This window comes from Dendrobates tinctorius, unplaced genomic scaffold (genome assembly GCF_039654945.1).
Source record: "Dendrobates tinctorius isolate UK_male_01 unplaced genomic scaffold, ASM3965494v1 ptg000015l, whole genome shotgun sequence".
Classification (NCBI taxonomy): domain Eukaryota; kingdom Metazoa; phylum Chordata; class Amphibia; order Anura; family Dendrobatidae; genus Dendrobates; species Dendrobates tinctorius.
Genome location: NW_027361683.1, coordinates 55,193,366 through 55,215,388, shown reverse-complemented (window position 1 = coordinate 55,215,388; position 22,023 = coordinate 55,193,366). Strand labels below are relative to the sequence as shown.

The window sequence follows — 22,023 nt, the reverse complement described above, 5'->3', positions numbered from 1 at the left end:
TCTCACATCCTCAGACAGATGCTGATATCCCCATCAAGGGATTCTACACCTGTGATTCCAAGTTTGTCGTATACGCAATCAAATGCCCGTGTGGCAAAATTTATGTAGGTGAAACGACACAGTGTGTGAAAGATAGGATCTCACACCACAAGTCTAATATACGGTGTGGTAGACATCATTTACCCATACCTTTCCACTTTCATACTATAGCCCAGATGAGGTTTCTTGTTCTCGAACAAGTCTACGCCCCCAGGAGGGATGGCAATCAGATAAGGTCACTTAAACTCAGAGAGGCTTTTTGGATCCACACACTGCAAACTATGGAACCAAAAGGGTTAAATAGAGAATACGATATTATGAGTCTATTTTAATTGTGCTAATAGTGTATTCCTATCTAATATGCTTGTTTCATTCTCAGCAGCAACCGTGGTAGAGAATACTCCTGGGAAGGGGTATGGTTACTTATATTTCTTTAATTTTTATTCTTATTTTTTTATTTTTACTTAGTTTTTCTCAAATTCAGTATTCGTCATTTTTCTCAAATTCAGTAGTCTTATTTTTTTCCTATTTTTATTTCTATTTTTACATTATTTTTATATTCTAATTTTTTTCATTTATTTTTTTCATTCCTTATTTTCCTTTTTCTTTACATTTTTCTTCATATTTATCTCAGGACCTTCTGACCTTATTTCTATTCTGACACTATCAAGCTGCCCATTATTTGGTCTGTTACATATATTATGCCGCACTTTAATCTGTATATTCACTATAATATGTTTCTCTTCCCACAGTATATTGTGTCTCGCCGTATTGAACTGCTCAGACACCGTGACTCTCACGAATACAGCTGAACTGCACTTCACCCAGCATTTCACTGACTACTTCCTGTCACCGCCATCTTGCTAGAGGCACTTCCGGCTTTCACTTCAGAGAGCGCTCGATTCCTCACTTCCGGCCACTTTCTGCCAGGTCACACAGGTGCGCTTTAGCATGCACTCATGTTGGATATTTAACCCCAACCAGACACAGCTGTAACTAGTGCACTGCACCATAGCGATACAGCGCTTTGTTCCTCCTCCTGCTCTCCTCACAGCTCCACATGGTAAGCATTACCTATAATGGTTTATGACTGTTAGCAGCTTTGTTTGCACTGAGTGTTTCACACAGGACTATCTTGTCCATTGTCTCTCTACAGAGCAGCTTGCCTACGTTACTACACGCTATTCTGAACCCACAGTGTCTTTTTTTGGAATATTAACAGGTTTTGCCATTGGTAAGGTTTATGCCTTTTTTTTCTCTTTTCTTTTTCAAATTGTGTCCATAAGCACTTCTGAGTGTTTCCATACCCCTGTTCCCTGTTGTTGTGTTTTGTTTTGTTTTGTTTTTTCTCCACTTCCCTATTATCCTGCTACCAAACGCTGCAGGTCTTTATGGTCTATTTTGTGAATAATTTACCGTCTCCTTCTGAGGCAAATTGAATGTTTAGATAATAAAACCACTCATGATGTTCTCTTTACAAACCCATCTATTGGTTGATCCAAGTTCTCCTGGTATTTTTTTGAATATATCTCTGTTTGCTCTGTAAGGTATAACATGTCTGATGTCCGGATAGGGAGTCTATATTTTTTTCCCTCTATATGATGGAGTTAATCCGTCCTTTTGGGGCTGGAATCCGTTTTACATAAATGTTCATTCATGTGTAACATGTGCTTCTATGTAGCTTTAGCTCAAATATGACTCTACTGAATTATGAAATGTCATTTTGAAATCAGTTGTATGTTATGTTTGTTAATTTATTTTTTGTTTTTTTTTCCTCTACACTGTAAACAGTCTGAAGAAGGTCCATGATAGTGACCGAAACGTAACAAATAGAATGTACACCATGTGGATTATTAAGCTGTGAATTAAACTAAACTATTTTTTTCTGCATTTGGGAGGGCCGGATTTCTTTTTCTCTGGAATCTACAGTCAGACACTTAATTTTTTTCAGGTCAGCTAGGAAGAAAAGCCTTTCACACGCAGAGTTGTCCTGTCTACCATCAACAGTCTGTACGATCCCTTAGGTTTTGCAGCTCCTGTTACTATACAAGGCAAAACCTTACTAAGACTTTGGAACTCCCCTCATCGACACATCATACCAGTTACTGAGATGTAGTAAGTTCCTTATTTTACTCCCTTTTATTTGTAACTTTTTGTACATACTGTATTTTGTCTCCTTTTGTAACATATTTGTATTTTTGTAAATACTGACTATATTTTCTGGAGAAAATTTATAAATTTACTTGTTTCATTCTTTTGCTCTATGATCAAACTGACACATACTCCATGTCAAAACATGCTACCTATTGGGTTGGTTCCTGACCCTGTATCAAACGAGGAACTAGTGGCGGCAAAGCATCCTGGTGGTATTGGGGGAACCCTGGCAGTGATGGATCAAAGGTTGTGTGTGTGTATTCCCTTCCTGGGACAGGTGATATACATATCATCCTCACTGCAGAGTGCCCAATAGCCAGTAGGTGTCATGGCAGCTTTTCCGGCGCCTACTTATCCTATGTGCAATTCCCGGACTAACCTGAGGGTAAGGTGGGTGCCAGAGTGCTGCAAGTTTCTAACCAGAACTGAAAGCAATAACAAAAGTTGGGTTATATACCTTCAAACTCTGACATTCACTAACCCTGCAAACTGAAGTTAAAGCAACTAGGAGAACAGTTTTGAAGAAGAGGATCTTGAGTGATTTTGACTGTAAAGGTTCAAATGGTGAATCAGTCTAATTAGACTCTACCACTGCTGAAACCTGGACCTTAAGCATACTGGTAGAAAGAACCCCTTCTAGACCCTTTTGTAGAAAATCTGAAATGGCAATAATTGGTACCCTTCATCCACTTTTGCCTTGGAGGTGGTTAGAAATTTTCTCCACGTCTTACCATAAATTATAGTGGTGACAGCTGTCCTACTCTGAAGTACAGTGGAAATCAAATTAGGAGCAAAGTACTTTGTCCCTCAATAATACCCTCTCAAATTCCATGCCATCAAGTGCAGACTGGCTATTTGGGGATTGTGGACCAGCCCCTCTGAGAGAAGATCCTGAATTTCCAGAAGCACCCAAGGATCGGTGAACGACATTACCAGGGAAACCGTCTGGGCCAGAATGGGCTAATTAGTATAACCCTAGCTCAGTCCTTTCAGATCTTCCTCAGGATTGCTGGGATTAGAATCACTTGGGAAAATGCATAGGCCAAATTGTAATCCCAAGGAGTTAAGAAGGCATTCACTACCTGAGGACTCCACATGGGGGTCAAAAACAAAAAATTTTCACTATCCTGTTCCATTTCTTCTCAAACATGTCTATGTTCAGGAGGCCCCATATACACACAATCTGGTTGAAAACTGACTGATTCAACACCCATTCTCCTCGTTTTAGTGTTTTCAGTTCATAAAAACTGCTCTGCAATTTTATTTTCCCTTTATGTGGAGAGTTGTTAGTGAAAGGAGATGGTCCTCTGCTACCTGAAAATGTGTCTTGCCACCTCCATCAAAGGCCCAGACCAGGTTCCCCTTTGATGATTTATATAGGCCACCACTTACCTGATTGTCCAAAAGGATTCTTACATGGTGACTTTGAAGGAAGAGTAAGAGCTTTCCCATAGCCTGCTCCACTGCTAATAACTTTGTTTGATGAAAATACTTTTTTGTCCCCTGTCCAGACCCCCTGGACTATGATTAAAGATGACCACATCAAGTTCAGGGTAGTTCAGTTAAAGTGTATTCTGCCATTGCTAAAATTACAACTTTTCAACTCATTACAGGTCATTATAAACCCCTTTTGCTCTATTGTATATACTTGGTAAAGTGTGGTTCACATAAAAAACACAATCACTATGTTGGTCCGCCACTCAATACAGAAAATATGAAACTCTTATCATCACAGTACAAAAGCACAGTATCCCAGGTCTCTATACAGATAAATTGGACATCATCTAAAGCGCAAGTGAATAATATACAGCTCTGGCAAAAATTAAGAGACCACTGCAGAGTTTTATAAAAGTCACTTTCTCTACATACCTGACAGCCACTCCATTCCAGTGTCAGTTGAATTCCAACCAGAGTACACCTCATTCTACTTAATGTGCTTCTGATTAGGTGATCACCTGAACAAAATCTTATTTAATGAAAGTATAAAAAATCCTGCTGTGGTGTTCACAATCCTCTTGCAAGGACAAGCTGGATGGCAAAACAAGGAAACAAGTGCTAGTAATATCCCAAAAGTAATAGCAATGAAAAAATAACTTAACGATGCAAAAGGAGTTGAAAAGAAAAGTCTTGAGTGAGGGAAAGGAGGGCTCAATTCTGGCTTTACTAGCAGAGGGATACAGTGAGTATCATGTTGCCTCCATCCTTAAAATTTCAAAGATGGGAGTCCATTACAACAAGGTCAAGCAGCAGACATTCGGGACAACAAAGCTGCAGACCTGCAGAGGGCATAAACGACTCTCCACTGACCGGGATTGACCATCATCTTATTTGAATGTCACTCAGCAACCACAGGATGACATCAAGTGCCCTACAAAAGGAATGGCAAATGGCAGCTGGGGTGAAGTGCATGGCAAGAACAGTTCGTAAAAGGCTCCTAGAGGCTGGATCAAGTCATGCAAAACTATAAAAAAGCCTTTCATCAATGAGAAGCAAAGGAGAACCAGACTGAAGTTTGCCAAAGACCATAAGGATTGGATCATAGAGAACTAGAGTAAGGTAATCTGCTCTGATCAGTCTAATTTTCAGCTTTGCCCAACACCTGGTTGTCTAATGGTTAGATGGAGACCTGGAGAGGCGAACAAGGCACAGCACCCACTGTGAAATTTGGTGGAGGATCGGTGATGATCTAGGGATGCTTCAGCAAGGCTGGAATTGGGCAGCTTAGGCTGGTTTCACATTAGCGTGTTTGCGCAGCGTTTCATGCGCAGCAATCAGCATGCGTCATGTTTCCCTATCTTTAACATGGTGTACGCTGGTGCATATGTTTGCATCAGTTCGCATGCATCAGCGTACACATGCGTTGTTTATCAGTGTGACCGGGTCCTACGAACGCATCATGTTGGATTTTTGGAAGCGGAATGGGGAGGAGTGCATCAAATAAACGCATTACCGTCTATGGAAACGCATTTGTGTATGCAAGGACATGCGTATGCACGTGCGTTCTATATGCATGCTTTTTTTTAATTAGTTGGTCCAGGAAATGATTAATCTACCTGATAATTGAGAGCTCTATAAAAGGAAGTGTGGACACAGCAAGGTCATAATTCTCTGGAAGATACAACACTGGCTATAAGTATAGAACCTTAGAAAATGTCACCCTCCCTCACTGCTGTTTGTACTTTCTATTAATTTTTTTTTCTGTTTAATTTTAAAGGTGTCGCTTGGCCTGGTACAGTGGTTGGCTCCTGGTGCAGCTGGTTTCACCAGTTTGTCTCCTGGTGCTGCTTTTTGTCGTGGTGACGACAAGACAGTCTATGTAAGTATAGAAGCTTTGAAATTGTCTGACTCTGAATGCTTTTTCTGTTCCTTGTAGACTGACCGATTCTCTGTGGTGCAGCGGTTTTCTCCATTTCATCTCCTGGTGCTGCTTTCAGTCGTGGTGAGGACAAGACTGTATGTAAGTATAGAAGCTTTGGAAAGGTCTGTCTCTCTGAATGCATTTTGTTCCTTGTAGACTGGCCGATTCTCTCTGGCGCAGTGGGTGTCTCCTGGTGCAGTTTTCCAGTGGTCCTCTCCTGGTGCTGCTGTCTGTCCCAGGCCTGTGCTGATTGCTGTGGTGTTGGACTACTGCCTGTACTGTCTGCTCTTCAACCATGTCCTAAACTGAAGAACAAACTTCTTCCCAGGGTGGACTGGACAAAGATTATGTAATCACATTCGCTTTACTGGATGGTATGTATTGACTGGCGATACTCCACATGTGTTAAATCATTTAATTTCTTTACAGGTACATAGCATTGATGAACAGCAGGAGCAGTCCAGTGGGGAGGAATCTTCCCAGGGTTGTCGGGCTCATGTGTCTCAGGAGGAAAGACGGGGTGTAAGTATCTTTTTCATCAGAGTTGTAATACAATTTTTTTCAGTTTTACTTAAAATAGAAAAAAAGAATTTTATCTATAGGTTTCACAACGGGAAAAAGCCACACTGGATATGGATAACGAACAACTCATCCATCTAGTGCAAGAGTGAGTACCGTTGTGGGACACCCATGACCGTCATCACTCCGACAGTGTGGTCACTCGACGGCTCAGGGAGCAAGTGGCAACATCGCTTCTGCCTGGTTGGGACTGTGCCATGCCACGTGCCAGAACAGATTTTGGCAAGTATTGCATTGTGGTCTGGACCGGCAGTGAACCTGTGACTAGATGTGCATTGTTTTCTAATTTTTTTTTTTTTTTATTCCCCTTCACAGTGAAATGAATCAAAATCTGTTGGTGCTCGATGAAGGACCGCTTCAACAAGGACATGAGAGAGGAGCTTTGGGTTCGAAGTGGTTCTACTGCAAGATTCAGAAAATAAAAGTACCACAGGGACCTTGCCTTTCCGAGGCCTGCGCCTGCTCAGTGAACGCAAGTATAGATTTTTTTTTTTTTTCTTTTGACTAGAGTTGAGCGAAACGGGTCGGTCAAATTCATAAGTCGCCGACTTTCGCTAAAGTCGAGTTTCATGAAATGAAACCCGACCATAGCGTGAGGACGGCCACGAGGTCGGCGACCAGAGCGCCAAAGTCGCGTTTCAATTGATGCTTCCAGTGCCCTTTTTCAGCCAATGATGGAGGACGCACACTGTGGGCAATGTGATGACATGGGCAGCGGTCACCACCATCTTTGAGAAGGGCATGCAAGTGATTAGCTTGCTTTGTGTGGCGTCACAGGGGCTATAAAAGGGTGTGCAAGCCGACCGCCATCTTACTGCTGCTGATTCTGAATAAGGGAGAGCGTTAGGCAGGGAAGAACAAAAAAACTGCTTCTGCTGGTAGCAATTTCCACTGTACAATACAACAGCTAGTGTGCAGTGACAGGGGAGGCTATATTTTTGTGCATCAGCTCTGTTGGTTATTAGGCTGCCTTATAAGGCTCCCTGATAGCTGCATTGCTGTGCAAACTGCTTTTTTAAAAGCAAAAATAATTTTCTTCCTCTTTTCTGCACAGTTACCAAGCGTTCATTTTTCCACACTTTTGTGTGCAGCAGTCCTGCTAATTAGGCTGCCTGCTGCCATACTTGGACTGAGAGCATCGTTGTCAGCCTCCTAAAATCTCTAGGGAGATTCAAATTCTCCCCAATACTATATACACCTTGTACTTTGTCATATACCAGCCAATTTCAGTCTGTTACATTGAGGTGTAATCTATAGTGGGCCTGAGATAATAGTTCTGCCTCCTAAAATCTCTAGGGAGATTCAAATTCTCCACAATACTATATACACCTTGTACCTTGTTTTACAGTACCATATAGCTGGTGGTATTTTGGGTACATTTTCCCAAAAATGAGGAAGTATGGTGGAAGAGGCCGTGGGTTGCCATCTGGTACTGATGGTGGTGCATCTGCTGGTAGTGGCAAAGGCACAATAGCACCTAAGGCAGGAGGTGTTGAGCCTGCGTCATCGTCTGGCTCCATAAGGCCTCCAAGGATCCCTTTTCTGGGAGTAGGTAAACCGCTTTTATAGCCGGAGCTTCAGGAACAAGTTTTGGCTTACATTGCTGACACAGCCTTCAGCTCTATCACCTCCTCTTCTGAAGTTTCAAAAACTAAAAGCACTGAGTTGTCAGTGGAGGCTCCTGGTCCGGAACAACACCTTTCCTTGTGTCCTTCACCCCTACCAAAAGTGAAGGATGCGGCAGGCCACACTACAGATTACTCCATGGAGCTCTTTTCACATACCATGCCTGGGTTATCAAGTGAAATCGTGAATTCCCCAGTCCAAGATGAATCTGACATGGAGTGCACTGATGCACAGCCACTACTAGATTTTTCTGCTGTACATTCACTGAGAGCACTATATTGTCCTCGCAGTGTACTGAGCCAGAATCTGACCATGATGAAACTCAGGTGCCCCTTCCCGCATACTATACCACCTTACACGGTGACACAGAGGAAGGTGCACACGAAATTGAAGAGGAGGTGATGGATGACCCAGTTGTTGACCCAGATTGGCATCCATTGGGGGAAGAGGGTGCCGCTGCCAATAGCTCAGAAGAGGAGGAGGATCCGCAGCAGGCATTGACATCACAACAGCTGTTAGCTGGCAGGCCCGTAGCAGTCCAAAAACAGGTTACAAAAACCAAAAGAGTTGCAGGACAGCTTGGCCCGACGGTCAAATTAGCACAGCGTGCAAGGCCTCAAAATGTCTTCCATAGTAAGAAGAGTGCAGTGTGGCACATTTTTGAACAAAATCCTAATGATCAGGCCAAGGTTATCTGTAAGAAGTGCGCAAAGACCTTTAGTCGAGGCAAAAATCTGAGAAATTTGAATACCAGTTGCATGCTTAGACATTTAACCACCATGCACTTGCAAGCATGGACGGACTACAAGACCTCACGTACCACATGTGCACCTACTCCGAATGAAGGTAGTCAGCAACGCTACATCGCTTCCCCCACTGTAAGCCCACCGGTTAGCACACCAGCAGCAGCAAATGTTGAGGTGTCGTAGCAAGGCCAAAGCAGTCAGGGAATCACAATGTTATTGCTACAAAAGACTGAATCTAGGCCAGCAGCAAGACAACCAACACCATCACCAACCCTTTGTCTGACATGTCCACCGCTAGTTCCACCATATGCAGCTCTCAAGTCCAGCTCACCCTACCAGAGACTCTGAGTAGGACAAGAAAGTACTCATCCTCTCATCCGCGTACACTGTGTTTGAACGCCCACATTGCCAAACTAATCTCATTAGAGATGATGCCCTACTGGTTGGTTGAAAGCGAAGTTTTCCGCGAGCTCATGGTCTACGCAGTACCACGCTATGACCTACCCAGTTGGCACTTTTCTCGATAAGCCATCCCAGCCCTCCACCTGCATGTGGAAGACTGTCCATGCACTCAAGCAATCAGTGAGTGGAAAGGTGCACCTCACAACAGATGCATGGTCCAGTAGGCATGGCCAGGGCCGTTACATGTCCATCACTGCGCACTGGGTTAATGTGGTGGATGCAGGGTCCACAGGGGACAGCTGCAGTGGGACAGTGCTGCCTAGCCCACGGTATAGGCAACAGTTGGCTGTAGGCGTTCGACCCTCCTCCTCCTCTACCAGAAGAGAAAGCTCGTCCACAGAGCGCAGTCGCACGAGAACTCCATCTGCAGCTGCCAGTGTTGCACATGAGGTGTCCCACTATCTAACAGCTAGTGGTAAGCGTCAGCAAGCTGTGTTGAAGATGATGTGTTTGGGTGACAACAGACACACCGCGGAGGTACTGGCTGACTACTTGCAGCGACAAACTGAGTCATGGCTGGGCAGTCTACATCTTGAGGCAGGCAAGGCAGTTAATGATAACGGCCGGAATTTTGTGGCAGCCATAGCCCTTTCAAAACTCAGACACATACCTTACCTGGCTCACACCTTGAATCTGGTGGTGCAGTGCTTCCTCAATTATCCGGAGTTAACATCCCTGCTCCATAAGGTGTGAAGACTGTGCTCGCACATCCGCCAGTCGCCCGTACACTCCAGTCATATGCAGAAGCTGCAGCGATTGCTCCACCTTCACAAGCACCGCCTAATTATCGATGTTGCAACAAAGTGGAACTCCACTCTGCACATGGTTGAGAGGCTGTGCGAACAGAGGCAGGCTGTAATGCATTTGTGGGAGGATACACAGGCAGGCAGTTTGAAGGCAGACATGCAGTGCATCATTGACACCTGGAACATTGGCCCACATGTCAGATTATGCCTTGCAGATCCTAAAAAGGGACCCCCGCATTGCCAAAATGATGAACGATGACTACTGGTTGGCCAGCATCCTGGATCCACGCTATAAAGGAAAATTCCAAAACATCATGCCACAGGAGAACCTAGAGCTAATATTGGCTAACAAACAAGCAACTCTGGTAAACCATTTGCTTGAGGCATTCCCAGCAAACAGCAGCGGTGATGGTTCTCACACGAGCCGTAGGGGGCAACCTGGAAGAGGTGTTCGTGGTGCACACATCCGAAATGGTGTTGGAGACAGGGGTTTCATGACCATGTTGTAGACTGATTTTTTTTTTTCAAGTACCACTCACTCGACTGGTAATACTGCATCGATTGAAAGTGACAGGAGACAGCGGTTGTCATCTATGGTTACAAACTCCTCCCATATCGATGTTCTCCCTCACAGGTTATTCCCCTTTGACTATGGGGCCTGTAAACTGGACACCAGGCCTGAATTGGCACAATATGACTTACAGGAGCTCGCTTGCCCTGCTGCTAGTGTGCTATCCAAAAGAGTCTTAAGTGCTGCTGGATCAATCCTGACAGAAAAAAGGACCCGTCTGTCGACCCAAAATGTAACATAGTTTTGAAGGCTGAAGGAAGACCTTATGTCCATCTAGTTCAGCCTATTTTTAGTGCAGCTGCTCTGCATTGTTGATCCTGGGGAAGGCAAAAAACCCACAGACTAGAAGCCAATTTTCTCCATAGGGAAAAAAATTCCTTCCCGGCCCTAAGCTGGGTCAACCATCTACCTATAATATTATGTTATTCGTAACCTTCTATGCTGTTACTCACAAGAAAAGCATCCATTCCTTTCTTAAATTCATTCATTGAGTTGGCCATCACCACTTCCTCAGGAAGAGAATTCCAGAGCCTCACTGCTCTTACCGTGAAGAACCCTCTTCTATGCTGGTGCAGAAATTGTCTTTCCTCCAAACGAAGAGAATGCCCCCTTGTTCTTGTCACAGTCCTTGGTACAAACTCTATATTGCCCTCTGATATACTTGTACATACAGTGCCTACAAGTAGTATTCAACCCCCTGCAGATTTAGCAGGTTTGATAAGATGCAAATAGGTTAGAGCCTTCAAACTTCACACAAGAGCAGGATTTATTAACAGATGCATAAATCTTACAAACCAAAAAGTTATGTTGCTCAGTTAAATTTTAATAAATTTTAAACATAAAAGTGTGGGTCAATTATTATTCAACCCCTAGGTTTAATATTTTGTGGAATAACCCTTGTTTGCAATTACAGCTAATAATCGTCTTTTATAAGACCTTATCAGGCCGGCACAGGTCTCTGGAGTTATCTTGGCCCACTCCTCCATGCAGATCTTCTCCAAGTTATCTAGGTTCTTTGGGTGTCTCATGTGGACTTTAATCTTGAGCTCCTTCCACAAGTTTTCAATTGGGTTAAGGTCAGGAGACTGACTAGGCCACTCCAACACCTTGATTTTTTCCCTCTTGAACTAGGCCTTGGTTTTCTTGGCTGTGTGCTTTGGGTCGTTGTCTTGTTGGAAGATGAAATGACGAACCATCTTAAGATCCTTGATGGAGGAGCGGAGGTTCTTGGCCAAAATCTCCAGGTAGGCCGTGCTATCCATCTTCCCATGGATGCGGACCAGATGGCCAGGCCCCTTGGCTGAGAAACAGCCCCACAGCATGATGCTGCCACCACCATGCTTGACTGTAGGGATGGTATTCTTGGGGTCGTATGCAGTGCCATCCAGTCTCCAAACGTCACGTGTGTGGTTGGCATCAAAGATCTCGATCTTGGTCTCATCAGGCCAGAGAACCTTGAACCAGTCTGTCTCAGAGTCCTCCAAGTGATCATGAGCAAACTGTAGACGAGCCTTGACATGACGCTTTGAAAGTAAAGGTACTTTACGGGCTCGTCTGGAACGGAGACCATTGCGGTGGAGTACGTTACTTATGGTATTGACTGAAACCAATGTCCCCACTGCCATGAGATCTTCCCGGAGCTCCTTCCTTGTTGTCCTTGGGTTAGCCTTGACTCTTCGGACAAGCCTGGCCTTGGCACGGGAGGAAACTTTCAAAGGCTGTCCAGGCCGTGGAAGGCTAACAGTAGTTCCATAAGCCTTCCACTTCCGGATGATGCTCCCAACAGTGGAGACAGGTAGGCCCAACTCCTTGGAAAGGGTTTTGTACCCCTTGCCAGCCTTGTGACCCTCCACGATCTTGTCTCTGATGGCCTTGGAATGCTCCTTTGTCTTTCCCATGTTGACCATGTATGAGTGCTGTTCACAAGTTTGGGGAGGGTCTTAAATAGTCAGAAAAGGCTGGAAAAAGAGATAATTAATCCAAACATGTGAAGCTCATTGTTCTTTGTGCCTGAAATACTTCTTAATACTTTAGGGGAACCAAACAGAATTCTGGTGGTTTGAGGGGTTGAATAATAAATGACCCTCTGAATAAACTTTTCACAATTTAAAAAAAAATTAAACAAAGAAATAACATTCTTTTTTGCTGCAGTGCATTTCACACTTCCAGGCTGATCTACAGTCCAAACTTGTAGGCACTGTATATATTAGGTCTCCCCTAAGTCTTCTCTTTTCTAGAGTAAATAGACCTAATTTTGATAACCTTTTATGGGTATTGTAGTGAACCAACTCCATTTATCATTTTAGCAGCCCGCCTTTGAACCCTTTCAAGTTCAGTAATGTCTTTCTTGAGCACCGGCGTCCAAAATTGCACACAATACTCCAAGTGTGGTCTGACAAGTGATTTGTACAGAGGGAGAATTATGTTTTCATCTCGTGTCCCCAGACCTCTTCTAATGCATCCCATGACCCTATTTGCTTTGGTGGCAGCTGCCTGACACTGGGCACTCCAATTTAGCTTCTTATTGACTAAGATGCCTAAGTCTTTTTCCATGTCTGATTTCCCCAGCAGTTTCCCATTTAGTAAGTAATTGTAGCATCTGTTTCTCCTTCCCATGTGCATAACCTTACACTTATCTGTGTTAAACCTCATTTGCCATTTTTCAGCCCAATTCTCCAATTTACTCAAATCTGTCTGTTGTTGCAAACTGTCCTCCTTTGTGTTAACTACCTTACATAGTTTTGTATCATCTGCAAATACTGATATTTTATTGTGTAAGCCATCCACTAGATCATTAATAAATATATTAAATAGTAAGGGGCCCAATACAGAACCCTGTGGTACCCCACTAGTGACCCTGGGACAATCTGAGTATGCACCATTAATAACCACTCTTTGTTTTCTATCACTAAGCCAGCTACCTACCCATCTACACACATTTTCCCCTAGCCCAAGCTTTCTCATCTTACTTACCAATCTTTTATGTGGGACAGTGTCAAATGCTTTAGAGAAGTCGAGATAAATGACATCCCTTATAAACCCTTCAAAAATTTTACCCACAACAGATGTTAAGCTTACCGGCCTATAGTTTCCAGGTTCCCTTTTACACCCCTTTTTGAATATTGGTACCACATGTGCTTGCCGCCAATCAAAAGGAACAGACCCTGTTTCTATAGTCTTTAAATATAAGGAATAGAGGCTTGTCTATCACATTACTTAACTCCCTTAATACCCAAGGGTGAATGCCATCAGGGCCTGGTGATTTGTCAATTTTAATCTTACGAAGGCGGTTCTGCACTTTTTCCTGGGTTAGGCAGGTAATACTTAATGGGGAGTTTACATTATCACTCTGCATTTCCCCTGGCAAATCCTTTTCCTGTGTGAATACTGTTGAGAAAAAAGTATTTAAAACATTTGCTTTTTCCACATCGCTCTCTATGATTTCACCCTCATTGTTCTTTAAAGGGCCGATACCATGAATTTTAATCATTTTACTGTTTATATAATTAAAGAATAGTTTGGGGTTTCTTTTACTTTCCTTAGCAATGAGTCTCTCAGTTTCCACTTTTGCTAAATGTATTTGTTTTTTACACATTTTATTTTTTTCTCTAACTTTTTAATGCTTCATTGCCTTCTTGTTTTAGTTTCTTAAATGCCTTGTTCTTGTTATTTATTGCCCTTTTTACATCCTTATTTAGCCACATTGGTGTTCTCCTGTTCCTAGCCCTTTTATTTCTGTACAGTATGGCTAGCTCGCAGTGGGTGTGTAAAACTGATTTAAATATTTCCCATTTATTTTCTGTGCTCCTATTTTTGAGGACATTGTCCCAATCAATTCGGCGAAGGTCCACTCTAAGCTGATCAAACTTTGCTTTCCTGAAATTCAGCGTTTTTGTAACCCCCTCCCAGGGCACCTTACTGAAGGACAAGTGGAATTGTATTATATTGTGGCCACTGTTCCCTAGGTGCCCATCGACTCGTACTTCTGTTATTCTATCTGGCCAGTTGCTTAATTTTAAGTCCAGAAGGGCTGTCCCTCTAGTTGGGCCCTGCACAAGTTGTGAGATAATGTCCTTGGTCACTGACAGAAATTGGTTTCCTTTCTGAGATACGCAGGTTTCAGTTTCCCAGTCCAGTCTGTCGGGGTAGTTGAAGTCCCCCATAATAATCACCTCATTGTGATTTGCTGCTTTGTCTATTTGTTTCAATAATACATTTTCAGTGGTTTCTGTTATATTTGGTGGCTTATAACAAACCCCTATTAGGATTTTATTACTTTTCCCTCCTTGTATCTCCACCCATAGAGACTCCACCTCTTCATTTCCCTCTTGTATATCTTCTCTTAGTATGGGCTTTAAAGTGGACTTTATATATAGACAGACTCCACCCACTTTTTTTTTACGATCCCTCCTAAACAAATCATATCCTTGCAAGTTAGCCGCCCAGTCATAGCTGTCGTCTAGCCATGTCTCATTTATTCCTACTATGTCGTATTTTTCCTCATACATTACCAACTCCAGATCTTTAATCTTATTGGTCAGGCTTCTTGCATTGGTCAGCATTCAGGAAAGAAGTTTTTCTTCCTTTTTCTTAGCTTCCTTCTGAGTACCCTATCTTGGGTCCTCTTTACCACATCTTGTATCCTTGATTAGTTTGTCCTTCTGCTGCATGTTCTTGTCTGCTGTTTTTCCTCCCATTCCCTCTTCTTCTAGTTTAAATCCCTCCTGATGAGTTGTGGCAAGTCTTCTGGAGGAATGTGTGTTTCCCAGGTTTGGTGAGGTGTATCCCATTTCTTGCGATAAGTCCATCGTAGAGGTAATTCACGCCATGGTCCAAGAATCCAAATCCTTGCTGCCTCCACCAACGTCGTAGCCAGTTGTTCACCTCTAGTATCCTATTCAATCTTCTGATGCCATTGACCATCGACTGGGAGGATTGATGAGAAAACAACCTGTACGTTCCGTTCCTTTATTTTCTTCCCCAGAATTTCAAAGTCTTCGCAGATAGTTGGTAGGTCATTTCTTGCCGTGTCGTTTGTGCCTACATGTATCAGTAGGAAAGGGTAGTCGTCCTTTTGATTTGAGGATAGTTGGTATCTTGTTGGCCACATCCTTGATTTTTGCTCCTGGGAGGCAGTATACTTCTCGTGCGGTTATGTCCGGCCTGCAGATAGTTGCCTCTGTGCCCCCGTGTTTTTGAGTGTCTTTTGTTTCCGCTTTTGTTGACAGAGTAACTTCTTTTGTTGATAGTGTGTCTTCTCTTGTAGATACGGTATCATTCTGAGCTGTGCCATTTTCGTTCTCCAGCATGAGGGCTTCATATTGGTTGCTAAGTTGTGTGGGTGGTGATGACCACTTGATCTGTTTGCTTCTTTTCGTCACATGGCTCCACTTTTCAGCCTCTGTATGTGCTCTGAAGCTTTTCTCACTTTCCGTATCCTGAATGGTTGGTTGCTTCTGCTTCATCCAAGAAGTCCTCATGTTCTTTAATTACTTTCAATGTTGCTATTCTTTCTTCCAGTCCCTGCACCTTTTCCTCTAAGAGAGCAACAAGTTTGCACTTCTGACAGGTAAAGTTGAGTTTTTGGGTCGGCAGATCCGTAAACATGTAGCATGTGTTGCAGGTGACCATGTGGACTTTCTTCTCTTCCATATTGCTATTGATGATGCAGTCTATGATGGGTGGAAACGACTGGAAATATGCAGATGAGCTACCTGCTTCTCCAATCCCTGGTTTTGCGATGTCCTCAAACAGCAAGACCCGGCAAGTCCCAGCGATCGATCAGCTTAAGGCGACTCTTCTCCTCTTCCCAGAATGCACCGGAAATATGCAGATGAGCTTCCTGCTTCTCCAATCCCTGGTTTTGCGATGTCCTCAAACAGCGAGACCTGGCAGGTCCCAGCAATCGATCAGCTTAAGGCGACTCTTCTCCTCTTCCCAGAATGCACTGGAAATATGCAGATGAGCTTCCTGCTTCTCCAATCTCTGGTTTTGCGATGTCCTCAAACAGCGAGACCCGGCAAGTCCCAGCGATCGATCGGCTTAACGCGACTCTTCTCCTCTTCCCAGAATGCACTGGAAATATGCAGATGAGCTTCCTGCTTCTCCAATCCCTGGTTTTGCGATGTCCTCAAACAGCGAGACCCGGCAAGTCCCAGCCGTGATTCTGTCATAGAAGGAAATTAAGTTAGTCTGACATGACTTATTAGTTAAAAACCCATGCTGACTTTGTTTAATCACTTCATTCTTATCCAGGTACTGACATACATGTTGTTTAATAATTTGTTCAAAGATCTTTCCTGGTATAGAAGTCAGACTCACCAGCCTATAGTTGCCTGGGTCCACCTTCTTCCCCTTTTTGAAGATAGGAACATTTGAAAGTGTCCCCAAGTGCAGTGGCAAAAACCTTCAAGCGCTGCAAAGAAACTGGTTCACATGAGGACCGCCCCAGGAAAGGAAGACCAAGAGTCACCTCTGCTGCGGAGGATAAGTTCATCCGAGTCACCAGCCTCAGAAATCGCAGGTTAATTGCAGCTCAGATTAGAGACCAGGTCAATGCCACACACAGTTCTAGCAGCAGATACATCTCTACAACAACTGTTAAGAGGAGACTTTGTGCAGCAGGCCTTCATGGTAAAATAGCTGCTAGGAAACCACTGCTAAGGACAGGCAACAAGCAGAAGAGACTTGTTTGGGCTAAAGAACACAAGGAATGGACATTAGACCAGTGGAAATCTGTGCTTTGGTCTGATGAGTCCAAATTTGAGATCTTTGGTTCCAACCACCGTGTCTTTGTGCAACGCAGAAAAGGTGAATGGATGAAGTCTATATGCCTGGTTCCCACCGTGAAGCATGGAGGTGGTGTGATGGTGTGGGGGTGCTTTGCTGGTGACACTGTTGGGGATTTATTCAAAATTGAAGGCATACTGAACCAGCATGGCTACCACAGCATCTTGCAGCGGCATGCTATTCCTTCCGGTTTGTGTTTAGTTGGACCATCATTTATTTTTCAACAGGACAATGACCCCAAACACACCTCCAGGCTGTGTAAGGGCTATTTGACCAAGAAGGAGAGTGATGGGGTGCTACGCCAGATGACCTGGCCTCCACAGTCACCAGACCTGAACCCAATCGAAATGGTTTTGGGTAAGCTGCACCGCAGAGTGAAGGCAAAAGGGCCAACAAGTGCTAAGCATCTCTGGGAACTCCTTCAAGACTTTTGGAAGACCATTTCTGGTGACTACCTCTTGAAGCTCATCAAGAGAATGCCAAGAGTGTGCAAACCAGTAATCAAAGCAAAAGGTGGCTACTTTTGAAGAACCTAGAATATAAGACATATTTTCAGTTGTTTCACTTTTTTGTTAATTATATAATTCCACATGTGTTAATTCATAGTTTGATGCCTTCAGAGTGAATCTACAATTTTCATAGTCATGAAAATAAAGAAAACTCTTTGAATGAGGTGTGTCCAAACTTTTGGTCTGTACTGTATAGACGTACATTTTTAATGTTTAAACTATGCTATATATACCTGGCATCTGATACTCTACCCTTTCTGTCAGAAAGTGCTCCTCCACCCACCACTCTAAGTGTTTCATTGACACCTGGAACATTGGCCCACATGTGTGATTATTTCTTGCGGATCTTCTTTTTATATTGTGGTGTGATCCATCCTGAGCGTGTAAGTCTGTGGGTTACTCCTGCAATTTATATGTATATTTAAAAACTACCCCAACACTGTATGCAGCTCTACGCTTGTGATACATTACCCATTTACTGCTTTTTATATTCTGGTCTAATCCAAACTGACCAAGTGAGAGTCTGTTTCTGACTCTGGAAATAAATACTGAGATTGACAATGACCCCTACAATGTATACAGCTGTACGCTTCAGATCCATTACCGTTTTACGGCTTTTTATATTGTGTTGTAATCCATACTGAGCCTGAGCGTCTGTGTCTGCCTCCTGAAATATATACGGATTTAGAATGTTTCACCTATACTATATATACCTGCTATCTGATGATACTGTACCCTTTTCTACTTTTTATATTCTTGTCTAATCCATACTGAACCTGTGAGCGTCTCTGTGTGACTCATGAAATATACAGAGATTTACAATTATCCTTTGACTGTATACAGCTGTACGCTTCTGATACAGAACCATATATGTTATTTTGGGTACCTTTTCTCCAAAATTTCGAAGTATGGTGGAAGAGGCCATGGACATGGGCGTGGGGGGGCTCAGCTGGTTCTGATGGTGGTGTTGCATCTGCTGGTAGTGGCAAAAGCACAATAACAGCTAAGGCAGAGGTGTTGAGCCTGCGTCATGTGCTGGCTCCGGAAGGCTACCTTTTCTGGGAGTAGGTTAACCGCTTTTAAAGCCGGAGCATCAGGAACTGGTTTTGGCTTACATTGCCGAAACAGACTCCAGCTAATATGCCCTCCTCTTCTGAAGTTTCACCCCCACCAAAAGTGAATGATGCAGCAGGCCACACTTCACATTAGTCCATGTAGCTTTCTCACATACCATGCCTGGGTTATCAAGTCAAATCGTGAATTCCCCAGTCCAAGATGAATCTGACATGGAGTGTGGGTCGCCAGCCAGGGCAGTGGGGTTAATCGGTACCGGGCCGTTGTCTTTGAGGGATGTGTCACGGTGGTGGTGACCCGGTCCGTGGCCCTGGGCGTCCATGCAAAGGGGTAAATAACGTTTATAGGTGAATGATACGTGACACCACCTGTGACTTCTGATCAGATTGACCAGCGCTGCATTGTCGCTTCTCTGTGACAGATGTGGTGCAGCTAAGATGTAGAAGCCCTGCACAGGTAGGGCCGTAGTCGCAGGGCAGATGAGTTGGTAGATGGTGTGCAGTGCAGGTTGTAGCAGAGCCGTGCGCCAGGCGCAGGAGAAAGATGACAGTCATGCAGTTCCTTTACCTGTACTTTACTGTACTTGGTAAGTGCCGTCCAGGACCCAGAGTACAGATGGAGGAGTTGGTCAGCCTGGAAGCAAATTAGGAATTCTCTCTCTGCAGATAGGTAGTGTGGCCTCCGTTCTAGCGCTTATCTGAGGTACTCGCAGTACTGAGTTCACTGAAGTTCCCCCTGTTGACTCTCTTTTGGAACTTTCTTGTATGTCAGGCAGCCGTAGATTTTTCCTTCTGGCTCACACACGTCGCTGCTGGGGCCTCCGAGCCTTAGTTGGGAACAGATCATTTACATCTGCTACTTCCTCCGGTTTCTGCTGCAGGACCATCCGTGTCCCTACAAACTCGGGAGACCGGAATACGGACCTTGCGCTCCAGCTAGGAGTGAGCCTTAACTCTCCTCATCCTCCAGCTCCCCTTCCCTTCACAGACTGCCCTAACTTCTCTCCTCCCAACCACAGAGAGCAGCTCCTCAGCAGTCAGGTTCAGAGCTCTACCTGCTGGTCTGGATTGGGAACAGTGTTGTGTGTTGGTTTAACTGATAGAGATCCTTCGTTGCTCCCAAGCATGACACCACACTCCTTAGGAGGAAAGTAGTGCCACTGTGGCGACTGTACTGGGGGTGCCACCAGTGCACTGATGCCCAGCCACTGCTAGATTCTGCTGGTACATTGACCCAGACCACTACATTCCCCTCACACTCTACACAGCCAGAATCTGACCCAGAGGAAACTCAGGTTCCCCTTCCCGCATACTATACCACCTTACACGGTGACAGAGGAAGGTGCAGATGAAAGTGCAGGTTCCTTGAGCAGGTGGGGGGGCATACTCATGGGCGACGGCACTGGCACAGGGCCCCTCATAGTACGCAAAAGTGTCTGCCGGTGTCAGACACACCGCCATACTATGAAGGGCCCTGTGCCAGTGCCGTCGCCAACGAGTGGGCCCCTCCTGCTTGCTCAGGATCACAGCACTTGCAAAGTTGAAATACTTACCTCTCCCTGCTCCACCGCCGTGACGTCTTCCGTGTTTCCTGACAGTGACATTCTGGTCAGAGAGCACGATATCACGTCTGTACGCCCTCTGCCTAAACAGTCCAAGTGCATAGAGATGGAAGATGGGGACAACGAGGAGTCCAGGGATTCCCTAGCGAGACTTATTTAATTGTTTTAAAGGTTGGGAGCAATTTTTGGGGACCACTATACTCTGGAGAATGATATATGGGGCCCACCATACACTGGAGCATTCCAAAGATGGACATCAGACACTGTAGCAGCATTTACAGGGCCCATTATACACTGGAGCATTAGAAATGGGGCCCATTATATATGGAGCATTATTTGGGCCCATAAGACACTGGAGCATCATCCATGGGGCCCATCATATACTGTAGCATTGTAAATGGGGCAGATTATATATGGAGCATTATTTGGACGAATCGTAAACTAGAGCATCATCCGTGAGGCCCATTACATGCTGGAGCTTTCCAAATGGGGGACATCAGACACTGGAGCAGCATTTACAGGGCCCATTATACACTGGAGCATTAGAAATGGGGCCCATTATATATGGAGCATTATTTGGGCCCATAACAGTGGAGCTTCATCCATGGGGACCAACATATACTGTTGCATTATGTGGAGCTCATCATATACTGTATCGAACATTATATGGGACTAATGATTCTGTATGGAGAAATATATGGGCCTCATTACTCTGTATGGTGCACTATGCGGTGGCCATAATACCGTATGGAATAATATATTGTCCGTTTTTGGAGCTATAGGAGAATTTAAAATGGATATCAGTCATGTGATGTAAGAAGAGAAGTATTTTTCATTGTACTATACGCTAGTTCTCTGCTGTATCAGAGGATCATGAATAGTGGCTTGTGTTAAAGGAGCCCAGTGACACTCTTCGGCCCTACCTCCCCCCCCCCACAACTTTAGCAAAGTAAGCCACAGTTTTCAATGCCTATTATTATAAAGTAAATTAAGGTTGACAAGCTTAACAAGAATTTATGTTTTTGGCACTAAAATGGGCACTGTAGGTGTGTTTCCTGTCCTCCATTCACTGCCGACTTTTCTTCCCCATTGACTTGCATTAGGTTTCGTGTTTTCAGGCGGCCTTCGACCCGACTTTTGCGAAAGTCTGATTTCATGAAATCCAACTCGACCCGAAAAAAGGCAAAGTCGCTCATCTCTACTTTTGACTGTTTAATTTTTTCCCCCACACAGAACCTGAAGCAGCAAAACACAAACTTTATTTTTTCACTAATGTTTTTCTTTTTTTTTTTCACAGAACCTGGTGCAGCACCACACAACCCGGAGCCTCCTCGGTTGAAGCGGCCCCTCATCTACCAGCCACTGAACAGACGCAGTTCCAGTCATCCACCAGTGATGGAGCAACCTTGCAGGCTACACAGGCTGGGGAAGAGGCAGCCGGGCCATCAGGTTTTCCCCTCTCCCTCTGCTTTTGCTGGGTCTTCTCATCAGCAGCAGAAGGCCTGGGAGAGGTCAAGCATGCCCAAGTTTCTTCAATTAAGCTTTGTCTTCCAGGATGGGGTTAGGATGATTGCTGACAGAGTAAAGAGAGTGTTCAAGGAAGACAACAATCGCCTAGGCCACCTGAAAGCCGACCTTAATCAAAGCAAAAGGTGGCTACTTTGAAGAATCTATAATATAAGACATATTTTCAGTTGTTTCACACATTTTTGTTAATTATATAATTCCGCGTGTTAATTCATAGTTTTGATGCCTTCAGAGTGAATCTACAATTTTCAGTCATGAAAATAAAAAAAACTCTTTGAATGA

General features: G+C 44.1%; 1 long non-coding RNA gene across 2 annotated transcripts; it reads left to right on the top strand.

Annotated features, from left to right (window-relative positions):
- The first annotated feature begins 573 nt into the window (after positions 1–573).
- Positions 574–22,023, top strand: LOC141077559 (uncharacterized). Of its 2 annotated transcripts, XR_012227589.1 has the most exons (9): positions 574–1,102; positions 1,196–1,273; positions 1,991–2,154; positions 5,408–5,632; positions 5,708–5,900; positions 5,981–6,073; positions 6,154–6,352; positions 6,446–6,602; positions 21,512–22,023. It is a non-coding gene; the product is annotated as an uncharacterized lncRNA (long non-coding RNA). The 2 variants fall into 2 exon arrangements; XR_012227586.1 differs by having other exon boundaries at positions 1,991–5,632.